The sequence below is a fragment of the Phyllobates terribilis genome, unplaced genomic scaffold (assembly GCF_046119375.1).
Source record: "Phyllobates terribilis strain yellow unplaced genomic scaffold, ASM4611937v1 Scaffold_156__1_contigs__length_4398808, whole genome shotgun sequence".
NCBI lineage: Eukaryota > Metazoa > Chordata > Amphibia > Anura > Dendrobatidae > Phyllobates > Phyllobates terribilis.
In genome coordinates this window covers 373,737-388,155 of record NW_027362916.1, presented here as the reverse complement: position 1 = coordinate 388,155, position 14,419 = coordinate 373,737, and the positions used below count along the sequence as shown (strand labels likewise).

Sequence of the window (14,419 nt, the reverse complement as noted above, 5' to 3'; positions counted from 1 at the left end):
GAGCAGCGCAAGCAAGCCTGCGCTTCTCAGTGTCTGCGGGATGAGAGGCTGGATGGCAGCGTTCTGCTGCGGTCCAGCCTGTCATCTCGATGTAGCAGAGCTGAAGCTGTCGTGGGAATCATGGAAAGGTAAGGATGAGGTTGCTTTATTATTTTTCTTTTATTGCAGGAGATCGTTGGCTTCAGCTGGAATGGGCGTGACGGTAAGTATGGTTTAATTTAGAACAATAAAGGATTGTGTCTTTATTTCAATTAAAGGACTTTATTCTGGGTGTTTGTGTTTTTTTTAACTTTGACTATGGGGTTAGTAATGGGGGTGTCTTATAGACGCCTCTCCATTACTAACCTGGGCTTGATGTCAGCTGGCATTATAAGCTGACATCAACCCCAACCCTATTACCCCCTGCCACCGCACCAGGGCAGCGTGGAAGAGCGAGGCTAAGTGCCAGAATTGGCGCATCCTATGAATGCGCCATTTCTGGGGCGGCTGACGGCTGGTGTTTCTAGCCTGGGAGGGGGCCAATATTCATGGCTCCCTTCCTGGGCTATTAATATCAGCCCCCAGCTGTCTGCCTAGCCTTTGCTAGCTATTAAATTAGGGGGACCCCACGTCATTTTTTTTGGGGGGTCCCCCATTTTAATAGCTAGTAAAGGCTATGTATTCAGCTGGGGGCTGATATTAGTAGCCTGGGAAGCTCCGTGGGTATTACCCCCTTCCCAGGCTTCAAACATCTGCCCCAGCCGTCTGCTTAACCTCCGCTAGAGCCTAAAATTAAGGGGAACCCCACGCCAATTTTTTTAATAATAAATCCTTTATTTTAATACTAAATGACAAGTACAGTAACCAACACTATCACTGTACTTCATATATATGTGACTGACATGTTTCTATCTATCTAATCTATGTGTGAAGCTCTATTCTGTCTGTTATAAATTGTCGGGTACAGATGCTGAATTGCCGGCCGGCTTTTTTTAAAGAGACGGTGCATGAAAACACTATTATTTTTTTTGATAAATCCTTTACGCTAAATGACAAGTACAGTAAGCAGCACTGTCACTGTACTTCATATATATGTGACTGACATGTTTCTATCTATCTAATCTATGTGTGATTCTCTATTCTTTCTATTCTAAATTGTCGGGTACCGCTGCTGAATTGCCGGCCGGCTTTTTTAAAGAGACGGTGCATGAAAACACTATTATTTTTTTTTGATAAATCCTTTACGCTAAATGACAAGTACAGTAAGCAACACTGTCACTGTACTTCGTATATATGTGGCTGACATGTTTCTATCTATCTAATCTATGTGTGAAGCTCTATTCTTTCGGTTCTAAATTGTCGGGTACAGGTGTATGCCGCTGCTGAATTGCCGGCTTTTCATGTTTCACTGTTGGCACTGTTCCCATCGATTTGGGCAATCACTGTAATGCCACAACCACCATGGCTGTGGCATTACAGTGAGTGGCAGACAATCCCTGCATGATTGGTGCTCTAAATAGCGCCAGACATGCAGGACACGCTTTTGGTGCACGAACAGTTATCGAACATAACCTCGAACAGCCGAATTTTTTGCAAATCGTTCGGGTTCGTCGAACAACTCGAACACCGCCCAAAACAGCTCGAATTTGAGATTGGCGAACAGTTCTAGTCGAACACCGCTCATCTCTAGTCAGTATGTCCCACAATATCAATATTATAGTTGTGATCAGATGGAAATAGAGGAAAACCCTATATCCCTATCTATAAATTTCTTACTGGAAAACTATAGGTCAAATTTCTTACTGGATCACCATAGGTCATAAAGAAAATTTGAGATAGCCAACTTTTAATGCGTCTCAATTATTACAAACAGTGACCGAACGATACCTGTAGATCACTCAAACAGTCATATAGTGGCCACCAGTATTCACCAGTGTTCTCAATAAATTCATGTCACAACCATCATATATTAACAAACTGCTAAATTGCAGACTTATCTGATGCCAGTTGGTTCATAATCCCAATATATGTCAAAGTCCCAGTCGGGGCTCATCAGGGGACAGTCACAGGAGTACACCATAATAGATCGGGCTGAATGGAAAAATGAGTATGTCCCATCTGGTGAGTCACCATGCCAGGAGACCCGGCGACTCATCAGTCTTAGTAAACCCCCTGTATTAGGTTAGAGCTGAAACAGCTGTTAACTGTGTCCGGCGCAGGTGGAAGGTCTCCGTCGCGAGGTACCACTGGAAAGCTGAGTGCGTTCCAGCAGAAACTAACCGCTTGTAGCTTTTGCATGCGGCAATGGAAAAAACGTCACTTCCGCAGCGCGATCTCGGTGAACCGCAAATGCGTGTCACCAGTACTTCCGCCCGCGGCAAACAAAAGACGTCACTTCCGCCGCGCGATCTCAGTGGAATGCAAATGCGTGCCACCAGTACTCAAATAGGGACCGCTATCCCAAGAAAGGATGAGGTACATTACATTGAAAGCTATACCAAACGCTGAAAAGAAAACAAATTAGAACACCCCAAATGAGAGTCAAATAAAGTCACAATACTAAACATAAGAATGTTCTTTGAGAAATAACTGGTAAATAGTGTATATAATAGCAACGGTCACTAAAACAAAAGGGGGGAATTTAAGGGACATATCCTGAATGGTCATGGAGATATATATTGTAAGCCCAGTACGCCGTATGTCATAAAGAAACTTTTTCAAAGATACAGTACTGTGCAAATTAATTGGGACAAAGCAAAAAAACACATTTTTGAGTTTTTAATAATAAAATGTTATAATGCACTGTTACATACTAATTTTAGTAAGAAATATGTCGTCCTTTAGCAGATATGAGATTTTCAATGTGTTTTGGCATTGATTCTACCAAGTTTTTGCGTAAATTCTTCAATTCTTCATCATGGAACAACACTTGTATGGCACTGTTTATCATGCGTACTTTGGTTGTACAGTCCATTTTGCCAAGACGTCTTTTCACAATGCTCCACAAATTTTCTATAGGATTTAAGTCTGGTGAATTGCCAGGCCAGTCCAGCACTTTTACTTTATTTTCTTCCAGGAATTTCTTCACACACTTGGAATTGTGGCATGGAGCCAAATCTTGTTGGAATGTCCCTTCAAATTTACGTATGAATGGCACAATAAAACGTTTTAAAACGACTATGTATTGGATGAATTCATCATACCATCAACAGGAAATAAGCTCCCTGTACCATCAGCTGTAAAAAAGCCCCAAAACATATGTTCAAAGCAGTTAAAACTGGTTTGAATCACTGACTGGTAACCAACTGACGATTTTACTTAAAAAATGCTTTGTCCCAATTAATTTGCACAGCACTGTATTAGAGACTAACAGAAGTTATCTGTAGTCTAATTTTCTTTATGACCTATAGTTTTCCAGTAAGAAATTTATAGATAGGGATATAGGGTTTTCCTCTATTTCCATCTGATCACAACTATAATACTGATATTGTGGGACATACTGACACTGATTGATGGTGATGTTTTTGCAATAAGTTATTTTGATTATATTTATGGAGAACTACCGATATCCTATACCCACCTGATCATAACTGATGCATGTTTTTTTCTACGTTTACAGCATATTAATTTTTATGATATGACGGTTTGGTCTCCTATTATTGGGATGCCTTTGGTTTTTGTTTTTTATGTCTGTATAGGGGTACTTTAGGGACAGGTAAGGGACAGCCTCCGTGGAGCGGGGACACATTAGGGTGATTACTCCGCTGTCAGGTAGGGCATTCCTCCCTTAGGGCCCTATAGGGCGAGTTTGAATGCCATTTGTGCTATCCCACTGCTATCCCTCCCCCATACTTTTATCTGATTATCCTTGATTTATTGATACTATCTTTTAAAATATCTATTAAGAGTTACATTTTAGGGTGTATACTATATGTTCTTTGTGTTTTTTTGAATTTCTGATACACCTATTTGAGCCTTTTGGTTATTGGTTGTTTTGATCTCCTACAAACCAATATGAGTTCTGGCTCCTACAGACCAGTTAGACGCTCCTAATCAACTCGTTACCTGCATTAAATACAGCTTTCTTACATAGTCACCTGTATAAAAGACTCCTGTCCACAGACTCAATTAATCAGTCAGACTCTAACCTCTACAACATGGGCAAAACCAAAGAGCCGTCTAAGGATGTCAGGGACAAGATCATAGACCTGCACAAAGCTAGAATGGGCTACAAAACCATAAGTAAGACGCTGGGTGAGAAAGAGACAACTGTTGGTGCAACAGTAAGAAAATGGAAGAAATACAAAATGACTGTCAATCGACATCTATCTGGGGCACCATTCAAAATCTAACCTCGTGAGGTATCCCTGATCATGAGGAAGGTGAGAGATCAGCCTAAAACTACACAGGGGAACTTGTTAATGATCTCAAGGCAGCTGGGACCACAGTCACCAACAAAACCATTGATAACACATTACACCTTAAAGGCTTAAAAAATCCAGCAGTGCCCATAAGGTCCCCCTGATCAAGAAGGCACATGGCAAACTTCAGACAGGCCTGCACAATGAACACCTGGATGATTCTGCGAGTTATTGGGAGAAGGTGCTGTGGTCAGATGAGACAAAAATTGAGCTCTTTGACATTAACGCAACTCGCCGTGTTTGGAGGAAGAGAAATGCTGCCTATGACCCAAAGAACACCGTCCCCACTGTCAAGCATGGAGGTGGAAACATTATGTTTTGGGGGTGTTTCTCTGCTAAGGGCGCAGGACTACTTCACTGCATCAATGGGAGAATGGATGGAGAAATGTGCAGTAAAATCCTGAGTGACAACCTCCTTCCCTCCGCCAGGATATTAAAAATGGGTCATGGCTGGGTCTTCCATTAAGACAATGACCCAAAACATACAGCCAAGGCAACAAAGGAGTGGCTCAAAAAGAAGCACATTAAGGTCATGGAGTTGCCAAGCCAGTCTCCAGACCTTAATCTCATAGAAAACTTATGGAGGGAGTTGAAGCTTCGAGTTGCCAAGCGACAGCCTCAAAATCTGAATGATTTAGAGATGATCTGCAAGGAGGAGTGGACCAAAATTCCTCCTTACATGTGCACAACCCTCATCATCAACTACAAAAAATGTCTGACTGCTGTGCTTTCCAACAAGGGTTTTGCCACCAAGTGTTGTTTGCCAGAGGAATCAAATACTTATTTCTCACTGCAAAATTAAAATAAATTTATCTAATTTATACAATGTGATTTTCTTGATTTTTTTTTTGGATATTCTATCTCTCAATGTTAAAATTAACCTACCCTTAAAATTACAGACTGTTCATGTCTTTGTCAGTGGGCAAACTTACAAAAACAGCAAGGGATCAAATAATTATTTCCTTCTCTGTATGCATGTTTTTCTCAATATCTGAAATGAAATCAGAATAAACCTTTCCTGTTTTAGGTCAATTAGTATTACCATAATATTTAATATTTGTCAAATGCCAGAATAATGAGAGAATGTTTTAAGGCATATTTATTACTTACTGCAAAGTCAAAAGTTTACATACACTAAGATTACTATGCCTTTAAACAATTCTGGACTGCCCATATGAACCTCTGTGCTGAGATACGAGGAGGGACCAGAGAGGCGTAACTAAGTGCCTACCCAGACCGACCCTGGCTACACGGTGGCTTAATCGACTCCGTGAACCAAGGAGGGACCGGGAAGGTGGACCAGGTGCCACACTGGGACCGACCTCGAGGGAGAGCAGGCGACTCCCACGGGACTGATAGCCAAAGCCGACAGGCACGACAGAAGAGCACGGCTGATATACAATGCAGGTAAATGGGCAGGCTTGGCTGGCAGACTGACAGGCGGACACGGCTGATAGGCAGGCAGCACTGGGATCTGAGGGCTGGAGAGAGTGTTTAGAACACAAACCACAACTTTGCACAGGCACGTCCGTTTTGGAGGAGGTGCCTTAAATAGGGGCAGTCCTCTGGCCATTGGCCGGTGACTTTTTAGGACGGGGCACGCGGCCCCTTTCCGAGGGAGGGAGCGCGCGGGCCCTAAGTACAGTGCCCGGGGATATGTGCGCGGGGCACGCACCCTGGGAAGACGCTGCAGTGAGACAAGAGGATGTAGCAGGGGACACCGGACCGTAGCCGCGGTGGTGAGTGGATCGACGTCTCTACCGGGCAGGAACCAGAGACACCGATGCTACATATATCATGTGTTTGGAAGCTTCCGATAGGTTTTTTGGCAACATCTTAGTTATTTAGAGCAGGGTTCCCCAACTCCAGTCCTCAAGGCCCACCAACGGGTCATGTTTTCAGGATTTCCTTAGTATTGCACAGGTGATGGAATTATTGCCTGTGCAGGTGATGGAATTATCACCTGTGTAATACTAAGGAAATCCTGAAAACATGACCTGTTGGTGGGCCTTGAGGACTGGAGTTGGGGAACCCTGATTTAGAGACACACCTGTGGATGTATGTTAATGCACACCTGAAACACACTGCTTCTTTGTGTAGCATCATGGGAAAGTCTAAAGAAATCAGCTAAGATATCAGGAAGAGAATTGTGGACTTGCACAAGTCCAGCTCATCCTTGGGTACAATTTCAAGATACCCGAGGGTGCCTCGTTCATCTGTACAAACAAATATACGCAAGTACAAACAAGATGGGAATGTCCAGCCATCATACCGCTCAGGAAGTAGGCGGGTTCTGTGTCCCAGAGATGAACGTGCTTTTGGTCCGATATGTGCATATCAACCCAAGGACAAAAGCAAGAGACCTTGTGAAGATGATGGCGGAAGCTGGTAAGACTGTGTCAATATCTACAGTGAAACGAGTGCTGTATCAACATGGGCTGAAAGGCCACTCTGCCAGGAAGAAGCCATTACTCCAAAAGAAACATAAAAAAGCCAGATTAATGTTGGCAAATGCACACAGGAACAAAGACCTTCATTTTTGGAGGCATGTCCTGTGGTTTGATTAAACTAAAATTTTGGGCATAATTACCATTGTTACATTTGGAGGAAAAAAGGGAGAAGCTTGGAAGCCTAAGAACACCATCATGTTGTGGAGTTGTTTTGCTGCAGGATGGACTGATGCACATCACAAAATAGATGGCATCATGAGAACAAAATATAAATTGACAATACTGAAGCAACATCTCAAGACATTAGCCAGGAAGTTAAAGCTTGGGCGAAAAAGGGTCTTCCAAATGGACAATGACCCGAAGCATACTGCCAAAATGGTAACAAAGTGGCTGCCAAAGTCAATGTTTTGGAGTAGCCATCACAAACCCTGATCTCAATCCTATTGAAAATTTATGGGCAAAGCTGAAAAGGCAGGTGCGAGCAAGGCGATCTACAAACCTGGATCAGTTACACCAGTTTTGTATTGAGGAAAGGGCCCAAATTCCAACCGAACTATTGTGAGAAGCTTGTGGAAGGATATCCCAAATGCTTGACCCAAATCATTCAGTTTAACCCCTATACCCTCCAGGGTGGTTTGCACGTTAATGACCAGGCCAATTTTTACAATTCTGACCACTGTCACTTTATGAGGTAAGAACTCCCTGATTCCGAGATTGTTTTTTCATGACATATTGTACTTCATGAAAGTGGTAACATTTCTTCTATATCACTTGTGTTTATTTGTGAAAAAAAATGGAAATTTGGGGAAAGTTTTGAAAATTTCACAATTTTCAAACTTTGAATTTTCATGCCCTTACATCAGAGCAGGGGCGTACATAGAAGTCATGGGGCCCCATAGCAGAAGCTCTAATTGGGCCCCCCCCCCTCTACAAAAAAAAAAAATATTTGTCTGCGTCACAGAAGAGCAGATCTCATAACTTTCCAGCCTTTACATAGTAATTTACCTCCTTCTGAAGTCGTAGATTCCTCCTTCATTGCCCCCATAAAGTATGATGCCAACAAAAGTGCCCCCCAAACAGTATGATACCCCTATGATGAATTCCTCCACATGCACAGTATAATGACACTATTGTACCCCACTTCAACTCCCACGGCAAAGTATGGTGACCCTAACAGTATAATCCCCCAACTGTGAACCCCACAGAGCCCTCCATACACTATCATGGCCCCACACAGCCCTCCAAACAGTATAATGGCCCCCACACAGCCCTCCAAACAGTATAATGACCCCACACAAACATTCACACTGTATAATTGCTTTCATACAGTATAATGGCCCCCCACATAGCCCTCAAAATATTATAATGGCCCCACATAGCCTTCCATATAGTATAATGCACCACCAATAATCTTCCATATAGTAAAATGCGCCCCCATAATCCTCCATATAGTATAATGCTCCCCCCATAAACCTCCATATAGTATAATGCACCCCCCAGAATCCTCCATATAGTATAATGAACTTCCCATGGTCCTCCATACAGTATATTACACACCCCATAGGGTAAAATGCAGCCCCCATATAGTATAATGCACGCCACAGTCCTGCAGTATTATGGGCACCACGTACTCACTGATTTTAAAATACCATATATTTTAAATAAGCCGACCCGAATATAAGCCGAGGCCCCTAATTTTACCACATAAAAATGGGAAAACCTATTGACTTGAGTATACACCTAGGGTGGGAAATGCAGCAGCTACTGGTAAATTTCCCCATCCTCGTATGTGTGTCCCCCTCAATCCCACAATCCCTGGTATGTGTGGCCCCCACAATCCCAAAATCCTGGTATGTGTGGCCTCCTCAATCCCCCAATCCTGGTATGTGTGGCCTCCTCAATCCCCCAATCCTGGTATGTGTGGCCTCCTCAATCCCCCAATCCTGGTATGTGTGGCCTCCTCAATCCCCCAATCCTGGTATGTGTGGCCTCCTCAATCCCCCATTCCTGGTATGTGTGGCCTCCTCAATCCCCCATTCCTGGTATGTGTGGCCTCCTCAATCCAAGTATCCTGGTATGTGTGGCCTCCTCAATCCCCCATTCCTGGTATGTGTGGCCTCCTCAATCCCCCAATCCTGATATGTGTGGCCTCCTCAATCCCCCAATCCTGGTATGTGTGGCCTCCTCAATCCCCCAATCCTGGTATGTGTGGCCTCCTCAATCCCCCAATCCTGGTATGTGTGGCCTCCTCAATCCCCCAATCCTGGTATGTGTGGCCTCCTCAATCCCCCAATCCTGGTATGTGTGGCCTCCTCAATCCAAGTATCCTGGTATGTGTGGCCCCCTCAATCCCCCATTCCTGGTATGTGTGGCCTCCTCAATCCCCCATTCCTGGTATGTGTGGCCTCCTCAATCCCCCAATCCTGGTATGTGTGGCCTCCTCAATCCCTCATTCCTGGTATGTGTGGCCTCCTCAATCCCCCATTCCTGGTATGTGTGGCCTCCTCAACCCCCCAATCACTGCACACAAAACAATAAACACTTATACTCACCTTCCTTCCCTCACCTCTGCTCCAGCGCTGCATCTTGTCTGCTGCAGGTCATGTCGGCATCTGAGCAGCGCGCGCTCTCAGAAGCCGAGGTGAGCTGCTGCCAGCACATTCACTCCTCTCCACTGACAGCAGGAGATGCGGCTCAGCGCTCCTCCGTGCCCGCTACTAAAGAGAATGAATATTCCGTCTTCTCCTCGCCTATGGGAGTGGAGAAGAGGGAATATTCATGGCCCTTTAGCAGCGGGGACACGTGGTGGCTGCAGCATGTGCACCGCTCCTCCACTGCGCAACCCGCTCCTCTGCCGCCGCAACCTCTTACTCACCTATCCTCCTCGTTCCCATGCTGTTTGGGGCCCTCACGGCCCCCTCCGGCCAAGGGCCCCATAGCAGTGGCGTGGTCTGCCGCCATTGGCGGTACACCACTGCATCAGAGAGATATGTTACACAAAATAGTTAATAAATAACATTTCCCATATGTCTACTTAACATCAGCACAATATTGGAAACTATTTTTTTTTTTCTTAGGGAGCTATAAGGGTTAAAAGTTGACCAGCGATTTCTCATTTTTACAACAAAATTTACAAAACCATTTTTTTAGGGGCCACATCACATTTGAAGTCACTTTGAAGGGTCTTTATGACAGAAAATACCCAAAAGTGACACCACTCTAAAAACTGCACCCCTCAAGATGCTCAAAACCACATTCAAGAACTTTATTAACCCTTCATGTGCTTCACAGCAATTATTTGAACGTGAAAGGAAAAAATGAACATTTAACTCTTTTTCACTAAAATTTTAGTTTAACCCCCAATTTTTTTTTATTTTCACAAGTGTACCAGGAGAAATTGGAAACCAAAAGTTATTGTGCAATTTCTCCCAAGTACGCTGATACCCCATGTGTTGGAGAAAACTACTGTTTGGGTGCACTGCAGGGCTCGGAAGGGAAGGAGTGACGCTTTGGAATGCAGACTTTGTTGGAATTGTCTGAGGGCGTCAGGTCACGTTCTCAGAGCCCCTGATGTGCCTAAACAGTGGAAATGGCCAACAAGTGCCCCCTTTTGGAACGGATACCCGATTTGTGAATCTTATAATGTAGTGTCATACGTCAGTTGTGTAGGACAACCTGACGAACACTATACAACTGATGTATGACAAACTGGCGAACACTATGTTAGTTGTGTAGTGTTCGTCAGGTTGTCATACGTCAGAAATTAATTTAGTAGTCCATGGAACTATGGTACCTTTTGAAGCATTCTTTCATGCACAGGCCAGGTTTGTCGGGGAAGGTGTCACATTGATAAATGGTGTCCTGGCGTATTCACCTTTTATAAACACACTCGGCACTTCTTTTGTGACTTCCCTCACAGCGGAAAAAAAGGCATCTGCCCCGGGAAATGCTGGTCTGGTACAATTCGAGGACCTTCAGTTCCGGAAGTACTGGGGCCCGCTCCGTCACCAGTGCAAAATATCAGGGCCTTGATAACTACCTCCTGGAACTGAAGGTACAATGTAGAAGTCTGGCCTGCACATTGTGACAGAAGGAAAGCGTTGTGCATTGCCATCTGTATAATGTGCACGGCCAACTTCTTGTACCACACCTTGGCCTTTCTTAAAGCACTACTGTACGGCTGGAGGACTTGATCAGAGAGATCAACTCCCCCCCCCATGTACTTGTTGTACCCCACTACACAGTCTGGTTTGACGACCTGTGTAGTGGAACCTTGTACAATGCTGACGGTGCTGCCATCACCATGTATGGTGGTCAAGAAAAGGACATCCCTCTTGTCCTTGACCACCAGAGGTTGGTCGCTACATTGGGAACTGCTCTCACCCCTTCTGAGCAGCTTCCCAATTAGCATCTTTGGGAGGCCTCTCTATTTTTGCAGACAGTATTGGAGGCTGCGGTACGTCGCGCAGAGAGGGACTTGAAGAGAGGGACACTGGTATAAAAGTTATCCACGCACAAGTGATAACCTTTATCCAGCAGTGGGTGCACCAAGTCCCACACGATTTTCCCACTCACTCCCAGAACAGGGGGGCATTCAGGGGATTCAATCCGGCAGTCCTTCCGTTCATAAACTCTAAACTTGTGAGTGTACCCTGAGGTACTCTCACAAAGTTTATACAGCTTGATTCCGTACTTGGCCTTCTTACTGGGCAGGTACTTCCGGAATCCAAGCCGCTCCATAAAAGCCATTAAGGACTCATCCACGCAGATGTCCCTTTGGGGCACGTACACTTCAGCAAACTTGTTGTTGAAGTGGACGATGACCGGTCGAACTTTGAAAAGATGATCAAAGTTCGGGTCATTGCGTGCCGGACACCTTGCATTATCGATGTAATGCAAGAACTTGTGGATGGCCTGAAAACGTTTCCGGGTCATGACCATTTGTAACACTGGAGTGTTATACAAAACGTCAACACTCCAATATCGCCAAAGTTCTGGCTTCTTCAGGATCCCCATATGAAGGACCAGGCCCCAAAACGTCATTATTTCTACTGCGTCTACAGGAGACCAGTTAGAAAATGATGAAGAGGGGTTTTGTTCCAAAAATTGATGAGTGTATAAATTAGTTTGGCCCACAAAGAGGTTTACAAGATCCTCAAAGAAAAAGTCTTTGAAAAAGTCTAGCTCTGTGAGGCTGGTGGTGTCAAACTTGATTCCTGATTCCGCCACAAAATCAGGAATCAGTGGCTCATAATTTTTGGAGGCCGAGGTCCACATGGGGTCAGTAGTGTGTGTGTGGGGGGGGGGGGGCACTGGTTCATCTTTTCTCCTGGGGCGTCTGAGTGGCGGTACAGCAGAACCTGAAGGACTCCTGCTTTCCCGACTCCATGTTTTAAAATTGTGAGTAAAGAATAAAGGATCTTCATATTCAATGGCTTGCTGGAGTGCCATAATCTATCTGATAACAGGATATCAAAGGAAAAATCTTTCTTTGGGCAGAGCACCTGCTGATTAGCGATCCCTGGCTATTTGTGACTGACGCTCACTGGACTGCACAAAGGTATGCGATTGGAATAAGTGCTGGTTTTTCATTTTCTATTTATTTGACCTGAGAAGGAAGAGGAGGATGACGAGGAGTCAGAAAAATAAAGAAAGGTGGGATCCTCGCCCTCGCTGTCAGTGTCGGAGGCAAGAAAAGGGTATGCCTCCTCCACTGAATAGTGAGTTTGGGATGAGCGGGACATTTTTTTTTTAGTTATGTATGTGGTGCCTGTGTGTCAGTACTTTATTTAGAGTGTGTGTATGTGTGTCAGTGCGCTTGGTGTGAACTTTTTTTTCTGAAAAAAAAAAAGAGAAAAAAGGAACTACCGTAGGTGGTTCAAACAGCGAGCACGAGTGTGGATCGGTGAACTATGTCACCAATCAACTCTCGGCAGCTGCTGGGTGTGCGCGCGGATGTGGTGCAAAGGACGAGGTTGTGTAAACCACCGAGCACGGGTGCTGATCAGTGATCTGTGGTCACTGATCAGCGCTCGGCCGCTGCAGGAAGCGTAAAAAAAAAACAAAAACGGACAACAGTCGAGCGATGAAGTGATGATCAGCACTTGGTGGCAGAAAGGGGGATGGGAAGGGCGAGAGGGGGATTGGGGTGGATGAGAAGGGATCAAAAAATCCTACTTACAGTTGTCGACTTTCAGATGTCGTCTATCAGATGTCTTCTGTAAGAGGTCTTCTGGAGCAGGAGCGGCGATTGTGGTGTCACAGGCTTCTGTGGCCCAGCACGGCGCAAAATCGAACAGCGCGACCGCCCTCTAGAAAAGAAAAAAAGGTTAGTTGAAAAAAAGGCAAAGTAGTGAGCACAAGTGCTGATCAGTGATTTGCGTCACCGATCAACTCTCGGTGGCTGCTGGATGCACGCACGGAGGTGGTACAAAGTGAGGGGAGGGGGGGGGGCAGAGAAAGAATTGACAGGGATGAAAAAAATGAATTGAAAAGCAGCAAGCACGACATTGATCAGTGACGTAGTCACGGGTCAGCGCTCAGCCGCTGCAGAACGCACAAAAAATTAAAAAACTGGGGGCAGGGTGGGTAAAAAGGGGGAGGGGGGTTGGGGTGGATGAGGGGAGAACAGGGATGGACTTACCAAAGTCTTCTCTGTTCTTCTTTCAGCAGCAGGTTCTGGAGCAAGATCTGCAGCAGCAGGAGACCCAGGATGCAGGAGACCGCAGCAGGACGCCGGAGCAGCAGCAACTGGAGCACGTGAGAAGATCTTGTGGTGTCACAGGTGCTCCTGTGGTAACACAAGGCCCAGCACAGAGGTGATCAAACGTGACCGCTCTGTATGTCACCAGCCGGTCACCTCCCGGTCAGGCACTCTGGTTGGCGCGATCGATGATGACATTGATCGCACCAATCAGAGATGGCTAAGGCTTGGGCAGCATCACAGGGGGTCACAGGGAGGCGACAGGCAGGTGACAAGCCGGTCACCGCCCTGTGACCGCCTTGTCACCTGTGTTCAGGTACTCTGATTGAAGCGATCGAGGTCATCATCGATCACTCCAATCAGAGCTCTCTGGGGCCTCAGCTGACATCACAAGGGGTCATGGGGCGGTGACAGGTAGATCACAAGCCGGTCACCGCGCAGTCGTGGTATGATCGGTGCGATCGATGTGACTGGCGATCACACCGATCATAGCGGGTTGGGGAGAGGGCTGGGGTCTCTTAGCAACAGCCTAGGATCGATGCTCTTATGAGCACCGATCCTAGGCTGCACATCACTGTTTCCAGCAATCTGATTGCCGGAAACCGTGAGAAATGCTGTGATTGGCTGTTCAATTCTGAACAGCCAATCACAGCGATCGTGTGTGTGTGGGTGGGGCGGCGCAAACAACCCGGGATGACGGCGCCATCTACCCTGAAGTAAGATGGCGCCGGAGATTTAATGCGATCACCGCGACTTTGGTCGAGGGACCGCATTAAAGCTAGGACATACTAATATGTATTAGGCTCTTAAGTCCCAGGGCACAGATACATATTAGTACGCCTTGGGCTACAAAGGGGTTAACGGCA

General features: G+C 45.6%; 1 protein-coding gene across 3 annotated transcripts in view; it reads right to left on the bottom strand.

Annotated features, from left to right (window-relative positions):
- Window positions 1-14,419, bottom strand: part of LOC141206994 (uncharacterized) — a 182,495-nt gene that overhangs the window by 29,395 nt on the left and 138,681 nt on the right. Inside the window, exon 1 of one of the 3 annotated variants that reach the window (XM_073664351.1) lies at window positions 13,032-13,157. The exons of the other annotated variants lie outside the window; for them this stretch is intronic. The gene's annotated coding sequence lies outside the window, so the exon portion shown is untranslated. Of the gene's footprint in view, window positions 1-13,031; window positions 13,158-14,419 lie in introns of those variants that run through there. 3 annotated transcript variants of the gene reach the window in all.